Source organism: Patella vulgata, chromosome 6 (genome assembly GCF_932274485.2).
Source record: "Patella vulgata chromosome 6, xgPatVulg1.2, whole genome shotgun sequence".
In the NCBI taxonomy this organism is placed as follows: domain Eukaryota; kingdom Metazoa; phylum Mollusca; class Gastropoda; family Patellidae; genus Patella; species Patella vulgata.
Genome location: NC_065884.2, coordinates 19,612,614 through 19,632,853, shown reverse-complemented (window position 1 = coordinate 19,632,853; position 20,240 = coordinate 19,612,614). Strand labels below are relative to the sequence as shown.

General features: G+C 37.8%; 1 long non-coding RNA gene across 1 annotated transcript; it reads left to right on the top strand.

The window, feature by feature from the left end:
• The first annotated feature begins 1,361 nt into the window (after positions 1-1,361).
• LOC126824730 (uncharacterized) lies at positions 1,362-6,896 on the top strand. Its single transcript, XR_007681617.1, has 4 exons — positions 1,362-1,419; positions 1,845-1,970; positions 3,383-3,476; positions 4,178-6,896. It is a non-coding gene; the product is annotated as an uncharacterized LOC126824730 (long non-coding RNA).
• Positions 6,897-20,240: the final 13,344 nt, after the last annotated feature.

The window sequence follows — 20,240 nt, the reverse complement described above, 5'->3', positions numbered from 1 at the left end:
GACCTATTTTTCTGATGCAAATATCACACAGACATATCTCATTTATTACACGTGTCTGTTTCATTCATGCTGTATTTCCGGTCTGGGAGTGATCTAAAGGTGAAAATCACGATATGTGTATTTTGTATGATTTATAACATGGTTTTTTACGCCAATAGCTAAATGTTAAATGTCTTCTAGAGAGGCACAAACAGGAACATTGGCGGATTGGGTAGCTCTGGGCCCTCCGACCAATTGGTTTCCTTGACCGTCATTGCCGTGAAGAATACGTGACATGACGAGAAAACGAAACTAGCTTAATTCACCTTTTCTCCTCACAGTTAGGACATTATATTTTTCAGTGGATGCGAAAATGAATTTTATTTATTTATTTCCCAATCGGGCCGATGGTCCGAGTTCCAGTCCGCCCCCGCAAAGGAAAAGTATAAACAGTTCATAAGGGTATAAAATGGGTGCTGGGTAACGGACTCGGTTCCTGGTATAGCTCGGCACCGGTACTTGATTTCTGTTTTTAAATTACAAAACATGCGACCTTAGCCTTTGACAGTATTGCTAATAAAATAGTAAACATACATATCACACTCAAAAGACCTAAGTAGGTACCATATGGAAACAAGGAAACAAATAGATACGCACAGAGCATCGTTTAACATGGTGACTAGGCGGCGCCGCCGCCGCACACTGGCCAAACTAAGCCTACTGAGCCCAGAAGTTGAAGACTGGGCGGCAACATACATACGTTTTGAAAATCGCTGACAAGGTTTTTCCCATTGCCAATACTATATCATGGTGCGTAGGTTTACAAAATCGTCTTTCTGTTTGTTTTATGGGTATATTTCTGTCTGCGGGTCAGCCGCAGCAGTGTTTTGATCTCGATTTTACAGGGTATTAATCAATCGATGGTTTAACAAGATGCCAAAACTAATAGTGTTTCAAATCTCCGAAAGTATTTTTTAAGTGCTCAGAAATCGAGTCTAAGGGAGTCATTTTTCTGGGGGATGGCCCCCCAAAGCCGTCGCGCGGGCTCACAGCTGCGGTGTTCGCGCGGCTCGCACCTACGGTGCTGGCGGTTCGGGTTTCGCCAGACATTGCCGCGCACGACCAAATCCTTAGACGAGGCTCTGGATACGTAACGTGTGCGGTTTCACTGGGGTCCATTGTACAAAATACCGGACTAAAGTAGATCAATATAATTCTCCCCATAACACATTAAACCCAGAAGAACCCCTGCTTTAACCTAATACTTTGGTGTTTAAATGTGTGAGTAATGTTTTTGGGTTGATATTTCAGTGAGTAATGTATTTGGAAGTCAACCAGATTATCCTACAGTAACGTGTGGTCACATGTATAATGAACTGGATCAATGGGACTGGAGTGACGGAGGTTGTGATACAAGGAAGCCGTTTGTTTGTCAATACAGTAAGTTAACACTCTCTCGTTGGCTTATATTCCCCCGAACGGTCAGTCACTCGGTTTGTATATAAAAAAGTTACCTGTTATGGGCAGTGTCTAGTCATTCAGATGGGACAAAAACCCGTGTACATATTGGCGTGCATGTTAAATAACTCATAGCAGTTGGAATTCGATATAAGAGTAGGCCGTAATTACCCTTACAGCACACTGTATGGCCTTTGCCCGTTTCCATTAGCCAGTACAGAAAAGTAGGACGTTAAACCTCATTTCATGTATAAAAACGTTCCCTGTACATATTGGAACGTAAGGTTGTTGTTCTCGCACGGAGTAATAAAACCAGGATAGCCGAACTAGACCGTCTTTCAATTTTTCACCCTCGTGTTCTTTCTTTACCTAACATAAACATAATAAAGTTTTATTTTTTTTTACAGCTCCTAAAACAGAAGTTGACACTCTTGCAACTTTTGCATGCCCATGGCCTATCGGAGGGCCCATCGAAGGAACCGTGTTAAATGAAACGGGTGGAGTTCAGCCAGCATCTGCTTCAGGTGGTTTGTGTAAGTAAACATGCCGTTGTTTATTTGTTTAAATGTGTACAATATGTAATACCTCACGTTGGTGCTTATTTACTTCAATATGTACAACGTGACGAACATCCGAGCAAATAGTTCAACACGTTATTCAAATTATACCCGACATTAAATACATATTCCGCAAGAGCGTGTTGGCGGATGTAAAGATGTAAGTGTTTATAGCGAATGCCAGACATTACTGACTTTAAGCTGTGTACTGTGCCCCACCGACTTTAATAAAAGTTAAACTGAAGTCTAGCTCACAACCGACCATACGTGTTTTAGCACGCACCGGTCGTAGAATTTGCTAGCTCGCAAAGTCTCTATGTCCAGTCTGCGATCTTCTACGGTGCCGAACACACGCAAGTGCCGCGTAAGTCTTACACACGCAAGTGACGCGTAAGTCTCACACAAGGGTTTACTAAAAAATTTCCCCAGTAGATTGCCCGTAGTAGCACGCACTGTGGTTTGTGAGCTAGGCTTTACTTGGATACAAGGTGATGCGGGTCGATACGTTCTGGTACGATTTGGAGCGATATAGTCACGATTGGTCAATTTTAGGTGACAAGATCTGATTTCCCGTTCAGATACGATCAGATACGTTCCGATAGGATTTCCCTATCGAGTCCACGATCTGGTACGTTCCGATGCGTTTCGATTGCATAGTGGGGTCCTGGCTACATCCCGGTCAGCCCCACCCCTCCCTTTAATTCGGCCCTACGGAAGATATAATTTAATGCGAAGATGGGGTTCCTGTTTAATAGATTTGCATTTGATATGGCTTGTTATAAGCCTGGGGATCACGGTAGCTAAGTGGGTAAGACGCTGGCTCGCTAGCCTGGAAGTCGGATGTTCGATCCCTGCATTGGCCGAAAAGGTTCATCCAGATTTTCCGGCGTAGTTCCCCCTTGTCAGTGATGCAAGACGGAGGCTCTGACAAGGACAGCTGTCTAGTCGTTCGGATGGGACGAAAAGCCAAGGTCCCATGTACACATTGGCGTGTACGTAAAAGTTGGAATTCGATATAAGAATAGGCCGTAGTGCCGCTGTCCGGGCAAAATTCCCCTCATAGCACACTGTATGGCGTATGCCCGTCTTCATTAGCCCAGTTTGGAGGACGTCAAACCCCATTTCATTTCATTTCATTTTGTTGTAAGCCTATACTGTATATGAATATGGGGACAGAATTATCGATATATTTGGAGATATTTTTATGGCACCCAATGCATGTGATCACATTTCGTATGTCACAACAATATTTCATCATTTACCATGTATAAGAGAATATCTTTGACGTGCCACTGGTGCAGCAACAGGACGAAACAATCTATAACCGAATCGCACATTTACACTTCGCGAAAATTATTTTAGTAAAGTATTCTTTGTTTTAATTTCAGCTGCCTTCCCTTTGGCTGCCATTATAGCTGCTAGTATTATGGCTCTGCTTATCATAACCTGCGCCATTTTAACTATCGGAATTAGTAGAAGGAGGTATGTTATCCCGCGGATTAGGATTTCTATTTTATATATATACGATTTTAAGCCAAGAACAAATAGTGGCAGGTGACGAGCGCGAGATACTACTTGACTAGTCAATACATGTCCTACGTTCTGATTTTATCATTCTACTTACACCAGGGGCGCTGGAACGTCCGAGTGGCATCGTCACAAAGAGGGCGGGGTAGAGTCTCACCCGTCGTTGTTGGGGATTTTCCATCGAGAGATTCTTGCAATTCTTTTGCAGAAACGAAGAAATCACATCATATAAGAATGCACCTCGGATCGCTATATAAGAAATAAAAACTAATGTGGTGCATTTTGACGTATGTACCCGTAAAACTGTAGGGGCAGCTTTTCTGGGCAAGGAGTGTTGGGGGGGGGGGGCATTTGTCAGGCCAGTGACACAATCTAATTAAAATATAGATCTATTTTTCGTTTCGTTTTTTATACTTTCGATGGCCTACACTACATGTAGTAAAGACAAGTAAAATCGAAATTTTGAACTATAAAAACGAAACGAAATTAGATCTGTGTTTTAATAAGATTGGCCAGTGACACCATGTGAATTAAACACGCATTGTTAACCACCATTTCTCCGAGCTCATGAAATTCAAGAACCCATTCACACGAACCTGTGAGAAACGAAGCATTGTCGGTACTTATTCTATAACCACATCTACATTTTGTTTCAGAAAACGGTTTGTTGAGAACATGACCAAAAGTGTAAGAACTGACGGCCTGTTTGCCATCACCAAGGCACCCAAGCGGTACTACCATTTATGGAATAGTCCTTACTCATACCCACATTACTCTGACCGGAAGTCGGACATTGATGTCGATTCTTTGTCCACAATTCATACTGGTGTATTTAACGATGGCAGTGTCCTCTCGGTTCCTGGTTACAGCTATGATGATCAAGGGCGACAAATCTACACGTTGGTAGGCGACGCTGATTACTTGTATGGGAAAATCAATAGAAGAACAGACAGTGAACGCTCGAACATTGTTCATGTGCTCAGCGATCCAATCGCAGAGGAAGAAGAAACCGAAGAAACCGACGTCAAAATTATGTCCAACATGTCTGCTGTACACAGTACCAACTCCCACAACCCCAAAGAGTACATGACCTTGGCAGCTATGATGAATTTCGGCGATGAAAACATTCTTGGGAAGTCGACACTGAGAAATAGACCAGAAGTAGCATTAGTCACAAGCGATGTCGATCTGAATTTCACTGTCAATCATGCTTTACCGAAAAAGAGAACATTTAGTGATACAACCGAAAGAACCATCGAAGAAATAGAGTTACCAAGGGGGACAACTGTGGAACTTCCTACCAAACTCAAACAAGAGGAAGTTGATTTACAATACTGAATGGACAGAATGGGCGAACACTCTGAAGCATCAGTTCCAAAGATTGTAATTGTACGCGAGAAGGCTTTCAATTTCCAGTACAAGCCTAATCTTTTTGTCAGTAAATCCCATTACTTCTCGTTATTATGATAGGTTTGATTTTAAAAGGAAATGACCTTTTTGTGTCGGGCCTAAAACTGGTTTGATCAGCTCTATACTATTGAGTTTTCATTTCGTGATACCAGACAGGGTCGTCATGTTGACGCACAAACTGTTGACTTCGTTCCAATTGTGACAAATTTTTCTCATGCTATCCAATTTGCTCTGGTCATTCTGGTACAAATTTATAAACAAACCCCTACTAAATCTTATCTTCCAACAGTGATTCGTGTGTATAGTTATAGATAGATATTCTCCATATATTCAGATATGTTATTTATTATGATTTGCAGCATGGGTTAGATATTTAGTATTAAATTCAATTTCAAGGGTGACGTGAAATCCGAAGGAAGTGGGTGATTGGTGAAACAAGTGCCTTATTTATGGCTGTGATAGAAACCACATGCATTTTACAACAATCATCAGTTTAAGTAATAGTTTGTTTACATATATAATAGCGGATTTCATGTATACTTACTATTTCTGGAAAATCTCATACAACATTACTGTTGGAACGACCGTCTACATAGCACTGATTTGTCATTTTCTACTTTTGTAGTTTGATTCCCTATTAAAATCGATAGTAATATGACAATGTGTTATTCGCCAATTGTAGCTAAAACATACTTAGGATATACCGATGTCTGAGCTACAGTATTATATCTTTCAGTAGAGGTAATGGTTTTACTGTAGATATAAACCGCTTCGAAAGAAACGTCGGTACATTATATTAACAGGATTCACCTGATTCCAGAAGACGTGTCCTTTAAAGATGCATTATGTAAATCTACCTATTGCATGTCTTTATTTTTTATTTATTTTTTGGCTTGAAATGTGATATCAGTTATTATTTAAACATGTATTAACATGACAAGCTTATAATCAGCTGCCTGAGGTATCGCATGGCTACGATTTTAAATAAATTAGAACACCGTGGCAAAGTCACTATTGTTAAGTATCGTTGGTACGATAACAATCTATGCAACATTGTCAAAACGTCAAACACTCATAACTTCGCACAGAATAAAGTAATTTGACTGAAATTTTCAATATATTCATTTTACATTATCTATTGATGAACTATTATGGCAAAAACGACCTGCTCTTTATCTAAATCGTACATAATGCATCTTTAATGACGACACCCTGTATTTAAAATTGTACCAATATTTCGATCCTTTTATATTTTTGTTTGTTTTCTCTCTCTATCTTGGTCGAAAATATTTTTATAAGACGCCTTGATTAACAGCCCGGTTGTGATTAGTCAACTCTCGATTAACCTGTCAATTAAAACCATGGAAACAGAACATTCTACAAATGAGAGGCGTTGATTGGCGAGACATTTGATTGACGGTCTAATACATGTCAAATATAGTATTATGTTGTCTTCACAAGCTCAGAACGTTTTTTTTCTCACACATGTTGATGTAGTGACTAACAGAATTAGCGAAATAAAAATAACATCTGGTATTTATTTCATTGTTTGTAATTGTTTTGTAGATATTTAATGTTAATTAATGGAACGAAAATAGCATCTGGTTTTAATTCGATTGTTTGTAATTGTTTTGTAGATATTTAATGTTAATTAATGGAACGAAAATAGCATCTGGTTTTAATTCGATTGTTTGTAATTGTTTTGTAGATATTGAAAGATTTGTATCTAAAACAAATATGGCTATGCCAATATATCTTGCTAACTGTTTATAATTTGTATTTTGTATGTAAATAGTATTTGTGTTTATTGTATTATGTTTTTCGCTCGTACATTAATGATTAGCTTTTTTACATAACTTATAATCGTCATATCATTTAATTTATTTATTTTCCAGAGGCGAGGACAGAAAATATCAGTATATAGTGACTTAGAGCAAGCATATTAGTCTATCAAATACGTCTGAAAAGTAAATACCAAGTTATAATTTTTATTTTTGAAATGGACGTAGAATTGTATTGTGTAATATTTGTATATAGATCTACCTATAAATTAAATATATATTATAAACTTCTGTGTGGCTAATTGTAGTGGTACATGTATATGTATTACTACGCCCAGGCGCATTTGACATGCCCTTACTCACTCCTATGTTTCTTCGTTTATCTGACATTATATAGGTTCCAATTATTCTCAATACTCAGTTATTGAAGATTTTCTGATTTCCTACAGAAAATTGGTGTTTATCCTTTTGGCGATATCAGTGTTATACGTTTTCCTTAGAAAGTGGGGGGGGGGGTGTGTGGCTTGCTAGCCTGGAGGTCGGGTGTTCGATCCCTGCATTGGCCGAGAAAGTTCATCTAGATTTTCCGGCGTGATTCCTCCTTGTCAGTAATGTAGGACGGAGGACCTGACAAGGACAGCTGTCTAGTTGCTCGGATGGTACGAAAATCCAAGATCCCGTGTACACATTGGCGTGCACGTATAAGATCCCTTGACAGTTGGACTTCGATATAAGAGTAGGCCGTAGTGCGCTGTCCGGGCTAAATTTCCCTCATAGCACACTGTATGGCGTATGCCCGTCTTCATTAGACCAGTTCGGAGCAGAACAGTAGGACGTTAAACTCGATTTCATTTCTCAATGAAATAAGACACTATTTATGGATAACAATTATAGTGTAATAAACAATAGCAATTGTTATCCATAAATAGTGTTATTTCATTATGTTCCAATTACGAAATGCCATTCAAAGAATACATAATTGGCCAGTAGTTCCGCCACTAAACTAATTACGTAATTATAACCCTTATCCTAGATTTTTATAATCCTAATCTAACCCCTAACCCTAGATTGCATCCCTCACAAAAAGACTGATTCTGTAACTATTGGCAAATATCAAAGAACATATGAAATCCCAAATACTTAATCTTGCTAGCAATTGGACATGTATGTTAATATCCAAACGACCTAAATGAAGCGTAGACGACCGTTTAAACCCCGTTCCATGCCATTCCATGTCAGGAGTTGGATGGCCGAATGGTTAGCACGTGCGCGCTGTATCATAAGGTCTATCACTGAGTCAACTGGTATGGTTTCGATTCCCCGGTTATACGTGACAAGGAGTAGGATCGCCTGTCCAACCTCGTGGGTTTTCTCCCAGTGCTAAAAACCCCTACGCGCAAGCAAAATATTAAAATAAAATTGAATCATGTGTTAGTCCCGAAATGCCCCAGCTTGTGTCGAGTAGACGCTAAACCCCATCTCTTTCTCTTTCTCTCTTCCCTCTCTTCTTCTCCCTCTCTCTCTCGTTCCATGTCAAAATGCAAAACACAATATCTTTCAAACTGTTTTCACGATTTTAAGAAATTATTGTCTTGCACTGCTAATTGCATTCGATAGCTTTCCGATCATTTCCTTCCGTCGAGTTCGGAAAAACGACTTGATCAATGGCGGTCATTTAACGCGCAAATTGTTATTATTCAGGGAAGATGAAATCTACCATGATTTACCAGTAAGTCTGTTAGGCCTTAGAAGTGGAGACAAGTATGCCCCCTGGTTATTGGGACTACAAACTATAAAATTGTTGCCATTACTTTTTTGTTAATACCCGACCTTATCTGTAAATAAAATTACTCTGTATATACTAGTATTTTATAATTTGATCTATGAGTCTGCTGCATAGAAAAGACAAACTACAAATTAAATCTATTCTAGTTTACGACAATAAATTGAATATATTAAGAAATTATCACTATGGTTACAGTGGTTGTATAAGGATTCGTAATTTTAGCATGTCCTAGGGTATAAAATCATAAAAATTGCAATTTACAAAGTATGTTTGTCTGGCTAGCTTATCAAGCCGTGTGATCGTTAGAATTGGTGGGACAAAAACGGGAACTGTATACCGATATTAACTTAGTCTTTATAGGAATTTAGTCCTTATAGGAATTTAATTTAATAGCAGTAGAAAACACAGAGAGAGAGAGAGAGAGAGTGAGAGAGAGAGAGAGATAGAGAGAGAGGGGCGAAACCAGAGGGTCCGGAGAAATCCCACGAGGTTGGACATGCGGCATTACTCCTTAATTGTCACGTACGTGATGGGGATCGACGAAACCACGCCATATTTCATTCAGTGACAGACCTTATGATCTAATCTAAAGCGCGCGACGTAGTAGTAATCGCTGGTTGTGTAACATCTGCTTCCACAGTAGTGATACGCCACAACCCTGACTTCGGTTACGTCTTTGTCTGAACAAATTGGTCACATTTAAAAAAAACCTCTTTAAAAATTAGACATTTAGTAGATTTACAAACAGAATAGATCTAAACAATCAAAGATTGAATTTAACAGAATTATTCTGTATTTGGAATGATGCATTATGTTTCATAAAACTATAATTGCCATGTTGAGAGGAAACTCGATATTTCATTGGTACCACTAATACCGGAAGAACTATCTTAGTGTTGTTATGTCGATATATCTCGTATGTTGTGTTAGTCTCAATAATTCAGTTAAGCTACAGTTTAATGTACCAACATTTTGTTCCGTTTTAGATTACTTTTGGTTCTTGGTCTAAAGACATTCCTTTGTATGACGCAGGTTGACACAGGAGCGCCTGAGTCTGTCCCCATAGAATATGCATATCTACAACATACCTTTCCTTGTCTGCCAGGCAACCCATTTTTGATTCCTTGTGCGCTATCGACAAAAGAAATGCTCTTGGCGGTTCTTGTCGGTGATTAGTAGGACCGCTAAAGATTGATCGTTTAAATAAAATAAAGTTTTCGAGTCATCTCAGAAATAATCGGGTCAATTGGTTTCGGACCAACGAAATGGATCGCACCTATTTAGATGTATACACAACAACTCTGTCGTTCCCTGTAGGACTTCGGACGTATTAAGAATGTCATAGTATACGCACAACAATTTATCATCTCTGTTAGCTATGTGAAATTCACATATAGAATATGAATGGGGTATCGGGTGTTCTGGGAGGTTAATATACACTGCCCTGGACACGACATGGAGATGACAGGTAGCACGCCTCGCCAATACCCACATTTGACTATTTGATAATTAGAATTTGTATTTCAGAAACTTAGCTGTAACTAATTCATTCCAATATTGCTCTTCAATCTCTCCCCACAATAACATGGTATACTGTTTTAATGGCAAATACACAATTCTTCCATTAGTCTCCTGCTATTATTTCTGGCAAGAAGACGTGTAATTTGAGCTAAACTATCCGTTATAACAACTCACGATATATTCATATATATCACGTATTGCATGAAATCATCAGATTTATAGAGGATTTTCATCGATTTTTGTTTAAAATCCATTTTCAAATTGGAAAGGGCATCTAGGATTTCTCGATTTTTTTTATCTTTGATGTTGTTCACTGTCTCTTAGATCATGATGAAAATAAAACATCTCTGGAATCAATTCTCTAGTGAGTATGACATCAAGATTAATAACTGTAACCGAAGCTATGAATAATGTCTTTATATGCTTATTTAAGACATGTACACATTAGTGATTATATATTGGGGATCTATGCAGGTAGTACAAGATGTTGTGCACAACAGGGCTACACCAATATCCTAAATACATGAGGCGAATCAGGATGTGCTGTTTTGTTCTGAAAGCACCTATTACATAGGGGTATACGGTATACGGTATTCGGTATACGTTTAGAGGTATACGCGAATAGCGAATACTTGTGTAAGAATTTGCTTAGCGGTTTACATCGGTCTATACGCGTATAGAGGCACGCTATATACGCGTATACATGGTATCGTGCATGTTCGTTCTTTTTGCGGCGTATACTTGCTGCGGGAGGAGTAAATTCCATGAGGTGAGTAGAAAATGGGGCATTTGTGTTGTAAAAAGTTCAAATTAAAAGTTCTGAAAATTGATGGACATATCTATAGGCATGGAAGATTATTCTAGATTCTCATGAACAGTTATTTCCAGTTAACCCCCCCCCCCATCCATATTAGAATGAGCCGACTCAAACCCTGACCTTCAAGCCAGGAATTTGACCAGTTGTGCTCTGATTGAATCCTGATGGGTACCAAAATCGGTGGGGAAAATAACTGACCAGGCCAGTATTCCTTCGTATAGCATATGCCGTGTAAACCGCCATGTCCGTATATCGAATACCGTATACCGTATACCCTTAAATAGCAGTCTAAGGACTATGACATTTGAATGTCTATTTTTCATAACCATAATTCAAGAGCGTGGATGGCAGTGGGGTCGCAGCGGTGGGGGGTGGGGGGCGAAAACGCACGCTATGATATATACATGTATAAGTTTTTATACCTAGATAATAAACTACAACGATTTTCCTAGTGTGGAAATTTACTTATTTCCGGAGTATTATCGACAATAATCTATGTTTGTTTGTTCATCCTGGTCGCCTTCATATCCAACCAATTATTGGTTTAAATATTGGTGTAGACGCGAACAACTAATGGACAATTTATAAATCATTATAACCGGTAAATGATAGCTATATTAGAGGTGTTATTAATTGGTTAAAAGATATGTTCTGACCAATCAATCTATGTTATAGTAATTTGTTAATATTACCGATATTTATTCAAAAATATCCTGATGTGATTATTGTCCAAGAATAATCTTAAAAATGACTGATGAACAACATAGAAGTTATTTGTTATTTCATAATCCATATTGAGCGAATTGCACTCGGGAGTTCACATAATTTCCCTCATAGGACATTAATAGTGTATATCCGTCTTCATTAGCCCAGTCCGTGCAAAAACAGTAGGACGTTAAACCCCATTCCATTTCTAAATATTGATTATCCATTTAATGGTGTCGCAGGTTAAAGGGAAGGTATGTCCCTATTTTACAAAATTCTTTGGTCGGAACAACACAGCACACCTTCCGCGGTCTCTGTAATTTGTAACCGAAATATATTACGACTTCTTTATGATTTATTGATAAAAATTCCCCACTGAGTCTGCTTACTCCCCAGAGTAACTGATAATTTTATACGATTATTTATCATTGCATAAATCCAATAACTCGTGCACCCCACACTTCAGTGAACAGACAGTATTTGAAGTTTATTTCTGATTCTTCCTGTTTTTTATCATTTAATTAAAACTAACAAATTTTCTGTCTACGTCCATGACATAAACCATTAATATAACACAACTATAGAAAAAACACTATTTCAACTACAATGAATATCCTTTATTCTCAGTGTTTTACGACTGTAGTATATATTGGAATAGCTTTAATCAAAGTGTACGATCTCTATAACTTGAACTTATATGATCGGCAGTACGTCAATACGCAGCAATAAAACATATATAGTATTACACTGATAATTGATAGCATTCTAACCATTAAGAAACGGTTTATAGTTTTCCAGAATTCATAAGGCCACTTCCTATTAATATTTGTGATGTTTACTATAACGTTAGTCTGCATATACTAATTTTAGTGGATTAATCGAACGTATGGTGCTGAAAATGCGGACATCAAAATTGATTTGAATCTGGTTGGAAGCTGTTCACGTTACTCTCTGGTGCTACTCGAAATTAAGATGTCCGAGTCTTAAAGGAGCTAAATCGCTAATATTTAGGACCTAGAAGTTGACACAAATGGGTCGCAATGCATAGAATAATGTAATAGGAATATATATTAACTGACTTACATTCAATCATTTATGTTTTTACTATGATTTCTAATCAGTTATGTTCGGCGAAATACGCCAGATGTCTCACTCGAATGTCAATCTCTGGCGTTTGCTTATTCCAGTCTACACCGATAGTATTTATTGCGTATGCTCTCCAGATACGAATATGACGTCGCCGTCTGACATGACTGGTGGAATATGTCTAGCCTTGTTCTTCGAGTCACTTGTTACAAATGGCGTTAAAACGCATTATATAGTGGATATCAGAAGCCCATCTTTTCCCGGTAAGATCACAACATCACTGTTGATTTTAATTCACAAATAATGCGTGTTTACAATGTCGAAGACTTTGGATGATATTGAGTTAGTCAGAGACTTCGCTACTTTAAGCTTCTGGTTAAAATTACTTGACACGACAAACAATGGATGCGGCAGTCTAAATTACTTCAATGTGAAGCAGTGGGTTTGACAATCTGGAGAATTTGAAACAGTTGGTATGACCATCTAAATTACTTGAATATGAAGCAACAGGTTTGATCGTTTAAAGTATTCAAATGCGAGATAATATTGCCAAGTGAATTACTTGATTAAAGATTCTAACGTATGAAGCAATAGATTGAACGTTTTCAAGTGGCGGAGCAATGAATGGGACCACCATCTGAATGAACCGCTCTGATATATGAAGTAATGGACACGACCATCTGATGCAATCATCTGACTGAAACCCTATCTGACATGTGAAGTAATGTATGTGATCATCTGACTAATCTTTTCGAAACGTGAAATATTAGATGCAACCATCCGACATGTGAAATAGTAGATGACAACATTTAGACTGTATACAATTGAACTGGACAGTATTCGACTTTAATCACAGCTTCGGTGTTTTCCGGTAAATATTTTCAACAAGCCGGGTAAATTTTGCTACTGAAATCAAATTCCAAACTATCGCCCGATTATCCATACCTAGTGACGGGAGCAGTGTACGATGATGTGTATGCTTACATTTATATCTAATACAATTAACACATATTTGTTATAACATTTGTGTTACTTAATCCACAAGTTACCTTTCGTTCAGAGGCTAGCTTCTACCCAGGTACAGTGTATGGCCCAATCATTTCAGTTATAAGTAGTGACGGATGTCTGCTACGGGGCAGGGTGTGCCTATTTCATGTATTAACCCTGATATCACTTCTGATTTAAAGACTATACATTGCTAACATATTTTTGTTATACACTTACATCATCCCTTCTAAACAATTAACCTTTTTTTGTTAATGTATGAGTCACTCCTCCTTGTCGATGTACATTATCACATAATACAGTAGTTAAGTCACGAGATATATTTAATTATCTATTTTTACACGTAATGAAATATTAAAATAGCGTTGTGGTTAAATATAAATAAAATTTTAAAAAGGCGCAATCTCTTTGATCTCAATTTTACGTTTTATTTTGGTGGATGAAAATCTGTCTTGGATTTAAAAAAAAGGAAAAACAATTGTAGATAAAAACAATGTTAAGATAATGAATGTGGTTTATAGTAGTCAAAAGTTTAAGCTACAAAAAATTAGCGCTCTTGAGCAACCATTTTGTTGACTATTCAGCGCTTTATAATATAAATATAGACCAATTTCAGCTAAATCAGTCGGAATAAAAATTAGGTCTTAAATCAAAGACTTGTCATTCCTTTCGTTGATTTAACAGGAAGGGAAGTGATGTTGTTACTCCTACTCAAGAAATACACCTTGAGGTAAACTAATCTTTCTATAAGCCACTCCCGCCCCCTCCCGTCCTCTCTATATTCGCTTTTACTGTGAGTGGTATCTGGACATGTGACCAACAAGACGTGATATGTTTGCTTTCCCGGTTCAATCTTTGATCAAAACGTCCTCATACGTCGTTATTAAAACTGATGTAAAAATTATTAGCTAGTCAGTTTTATAACGAAATTGGTATTCAACAAGATCATGGAGAGTTTAGTTGTATTTGCTTTGGTCCTGAGCATACTAACCGTTTCGTTCACCAACGCCCAGACGACAGATGTACCAATGACGACAAATCTCCAGACGCAAGAACCCCAGACGACAGCACTTCAGACGCCAGAACCCCAGACACCAGTACCAATTGTGAGTGTAACTACCACCATTAGTCCCATAGTACAAGCTAGAAGAGATCGTGCACTACTACAACTAACCTGGCGATTGCAAATGAGGAAAGGTGCTTTGGAATTCAATGCCATGCATCTAAACCGTACTGCTCAGTTCATCAAACAGAGATTAGCCGTTTACAACGCTGCCTTGGACAATTTACCGAAGATAGTCTCCGGTCTCATCACTTTACCATACCAGAGGTATTTTCTAAGACTCCCAACAGTACTTCGACACGCTTCGAATATGGTTGCTGCAAACAATACTGTGCCTTTAAGATGAAAATATGTGGAAACAACTAACTGAAAGACGTGCAGATTTAGTCGAATTAGGATACGGGTTCATTATTATATGTTACGGAAAGACTGTAATTGTTTAGAAAAGAGTCATTTTATTTGTATATTGGAAGTAAGTATTAATGATTTATACAACGTTTTACTAATTACTTTCAACGGTGACTGTTTGATTTTTGAAAACTATAATAATTGATATTTATTATCCATAATGTCATTCATTGTACATGTGTGAAAAGTAAATAAGTTAATGATTCCTCTATATTTGGAATGGTATTGGCTGTATAGTTAGTGGTGTATATTAGTTCCCTTGGTTCAAGTCCTCGCACCACAAACACCGCATTAGAGAATCTTGTGTTTAAATTACAGAGAAAGAGAGAGAGAATTGGGGTTTAACGTCCACTCGACACAAACTAGGTCATGTCGGGACTAACATGTGGTTGAATTTTTATTCCAATAATTCGCTTGCGCGTAGGGGTCTTTAGCAGTGGTAGGAAACCGGAGGACCCGGAGAAAGCCCACGAGGTTGAATCGGCGATCTTACTCCTTGTCACATACAACCAGGGAATCGAAACCACGCCAGTTGACTCAATGACAGGCCTTGTGATACAGCGCGCACGTGCTAACCATTCGGCCATCCACCCGCACCCCCTGTTTATTAAAGTAATAAAATGTAAGCTATTGAGCCATTCCCAGGAACAGACTAAAGGCGTAAAAATGGCAATTTGCTGTAGTAAATGTGATGATAGTAATTGGTTGATGCGGCCATCTGAATTACTCAAAATTTTAAACGATCGTGTAAATTACTTGAATGTAAAGCAGTAGGTATAGATAGCCATCTGAAATACCTGACAGTAAAGCAGTAAATGGCCATCTGAATTATTCGAATGAGAAGAAGCAGACGCGACCTTTTAAATTTACTCAATAAATGCCGGGCGTATGTTTTTATTTCAAATGTTGCCGTCTTGATATATTGGATGTGTGAAGCAGTAGTTGCTGTTATGTGGGTCAAATTCCATGGTGAACAGTATGTGACCATCTGAATTTACTGGACAAAAAATCAAATAAAACAGCCAATGTGACTCTTAATTTATCGCTGATGCAGCTAAAGAAGTCCTGTCCGTCAATTAACTTTCAAAATTTTAACGTCTTCATCATCTGGATTTCAACAACAACATCTACATCTTTAACACAACTCACTGGATTTCAACAACAACATCTACATCTTTAACACAACTTACTGGATTTCAACAACAATATTTAGTATTTATGTTGCTTGGACATCGCTTACTTGTTCAAATTAAGTTGTGGGTAGGGGGGTTATAAAGGGAAAATTCCAACCAAATTTAAATTTATGCTGGCTGTGTAGAATAGTTCAAAAATAGATAAATGAATATATTGAAAATTTCATTCAAATTACTTTACTATAGGAGCGAAGATAGCCGTTGAAGGTTTGATAAGATGTGTCCACTGGTTGCAACCACTGTCTTGGGTGTTCGAGGCTTAGCTTAAATTCGGACCTATCCGTTTGCGTCGAGACTTGATTATGGTCTTGTCATGTTAATACATGTCTAATTAATAGTTTATATAACATTTCAGGCCTAAAAGAACGAACTGCAATAGGCAGATTTAACTCATGCATAATGCCTGTTTAAGCCCCCTTGGCCTCTTGTTTTATTTTGTGGTTTTTACGTTGACAAGTTAATACGTGAGACACCCCGCCTCGTAAATATTTATGCAGTAATTGAGCCATGAGATATATTTATTTATCTGTTTAACACGTAATGATATATTAGAATAGCGTTGTAATTAAATAATAAACACGGTGATTTAAGACATAGAAAGAAGGAAAATAGTGATGTCATACCAGCTGAATAAATCTGTTACAACAAATACACCCATCTTTATAACAACGTGACATATAGATTAGCCCTTTTTAATTTCACAAAATTATTATTAACTTTATTCTGCTTAGCTCACATACAGGGTAGTATGTGAGATATTCGTAATATCAAGCCATTGTACATGTAATTCCAGTTGTCATTAAGCCAAAAAACATAAAGAAAACAATTATGCCTAACGAGTGGTTAAAGTCTTTTTAAACCCCGCCGACCAAAGTTAAGGGAATGATATTAAAATGGGCTCTGTCCGTTTGTCCTTCCTGGTTTTGTTACAGAAGCATCATTATCTCATAAACCATTCAAGATATCTTTATGAAACTTTGTACACAGATCAATGTATTGGTAGAAGTGGAAATCCGTTTGACTTAGTTTTTGGTATTTTTGTATGCAACTGGCTAAAAATCACACGGTTTCAATGTGGAATTCAACATTGTAACCATAATCATGCCCAACCAGTGTCAAACATATATCGAGGGTCAGATATTCTACAAATCGACTCTAGCATGTTCCACACAGCACATTATTACTCGGAGGCACACACATTTAAATATTGTTTTTTGGGGGGCCCGGACGGGATCTTGTTCCTCATTCAAAATCATGGTCACCATGTCCCTGATTCTTGTTGCTTTTGTTTTGTTATTGTTACAAGTATCACCATGTCCCTGATTCTTGTTGCTTTTGTTTTGTTATTGTTACAAGTATCAAGGACCTTTCATTTATCACCAAAGACAGGTGCCATGAATTATTGGTTAGTCTCCGAAAAATAACAGTTACTATCCAGCCTGCCCCCATCCCCATCTATTGACAGGCAAAGGGTATCTAATCGTTGGCTTAAAAGAACCCTTGACAGTTAGCCTGGTTGATGCTGAAAAGTAGGACCTTAAACCCCAAAAGTAATTTCGCTCGCCGCTTTAAACCTACAGACGAGACGATCTTTATTAATCTATTTCAAATGCATCTCAGTCCTACTGTGTTTCATTTCAAATACAACCATTAAGATATAACGTCAGCAGTTCTAATGTAATGTATATGTTCACAATTATAGTTTTTTAGTTATAGATCTAGCATGAAAAGGAGAACAAAAAAAAATCAGACGAAAACTTAAATGGTTATTCGTGCGTTATTAGATTAGCATTCCATATTAAATTATCATGAATTCTGATTATAAAAATATGTGCATTCAAAAAAGCATACATTAATATTTCAGTAAATCGCAAAAAATACTATTTCTTACTTCTTCGACGTCATATATCTTTTTAAAAGGTTAGGGATAGTGTTAACCATTTGAACACCCCTATGAAAAGTGCATTGGTTCCTTATATATTATAAAGGCAGTGGTATCCGTATACATATAAAAAGTTCAACAAATTTGTTAAATGTATGTTAATTTCCTTAATAGATATTTGTAAAACGTGTTCTAGAAATAATAAGCACATAGTATATCTTACCATTTATAGGCGAGTGAAACGTCTCTTAAATTGGATTTAAGAATAAAAAAGGAGTTAATCTTATTGTATTTAATACATAACCCACTGTCATAGGCGTACGAGCTGGGGGGGGGGGGCTGGGAGGGGCTGGGGGGGCGGCCGCCCTCCCATTTTGGGCACCAAATGCTGGGAAAATTTGGGCACACAATTGTACTTTGTAAAAGTTGTATAAAATAATATTGCGTTCTTGAATGTGTCCAATTTAACAGCTAATTTATTATTATTATGTAACATACTAAGAACCTAGCTACATTTTTTGGGCACCAACCACCACCGCCCCCCAGTCAAAAATTTCCCCGTACGCCTATGCCCACTGTTCCGTAATCAACACGAGAAACTGACAGGACATCACACAATTCGACCCTAATTTAGACATATACCCTTATGCCACAGACAACTTGAATCACCCTTTACGTCATCAACACAAATAAACCTTTCTGACAATCATTATAATATGTCTGACTGGATGGATCTTAATTCTTGTTTTATATTCAACCCCAAGTCTGGTTGACAAGAAACATCAATACATAGCAGAATTTTACATCAAAAGTATCAGTATATCAACATTAATACTGATAGCCACAAAAATACGAAAATACGGCTGACAAACTGTCTCAGGTATATCAGTACAAACGTATAACAATTACACAGACATATTTTCGGAGTGACCACACCTTCATATAACATTTCCAGTTAAGTTGGCACTAGAAAAAATCTGAGAAACCCCTTGAAGTTAGGCAGTAGTGCTTTTTTTAAGGAAAATGCCGAGGATCAAAATGACATCAGTTGCATTAACAGGGCTTATTATATTTGAGCAATCATGGCTTGCACAGACGACTTTATATACACATAGAAAACAATTAGGCATTTCCTTTATTTTTCACAATTAACTTTCTCGCGATGTTTGGCGTTGAAACCCTGCAAATATAATCTCTGGAAAACAAGTGGTTTGCAAGAATACATCTTTGACGATAAGAAAACTTAAAATGTTTATCCAGTTTTACGATTTTAACCAGGGGCGGATCTAGGAATTTTTGCAGTTTGTTCCCGAGTCAATGTATCTTTAGGGGAGGGGGTGACGGGGGTCTCTCCCCCCGGATTTAAAAATTTTTGAGAAATACATGGTCTCGATCGTCACGGTCTTGGCGAATATCTGGAGTAACCAGATGTCATTTTGATAAAACAAAGAAACTGGAATTTTACTAAATACATGTACCAACTATGCTACGTTTTCCTTTTACTGATACGCAATAAAATCAGTTCTGTACGATTTTGACAAGAAACAAAATAGAAAAAGCACCAAAATATCAAGAGAATTCAGAATGTGTACAGAGGAAGGCAAATAAAACTGAATGAACTTAAATGAGGTTTAACGTACTTTTCTGCACCACACGTGCTAATGAAGACGGATATATTCCATGGGGGCAGGATCTGCTCGGAGTGCAACGTTGCCCTAATATAATCTCCATCGAATTCAAAAGTGCTGTTTTACAATTTTTTGTGCAGCTGAGAAGGAGGGTGGAGGTTGGGAGTCCTACTGTTCTGCTCCGAACTGGGTCTACTCTTATATCGAATTCCAACTGTCAAGGGATCTTTTTCGTGCACGTCAATGTGTACACGGGACCTCGTTTGTTAGACCCATCCGAACGACTAGATAGTTTTCACTGTCAAGGGGTGAACCACGCCGGAAAATCTGGATGAATTTTCTCGGCCAGTGCAGGGATTGAACACCCAACTTCCAGGCTAGCGAGCCAGCATCTTACCAACTTAGCCAACCTCGAAAGAAAAGTCATTTTGAAA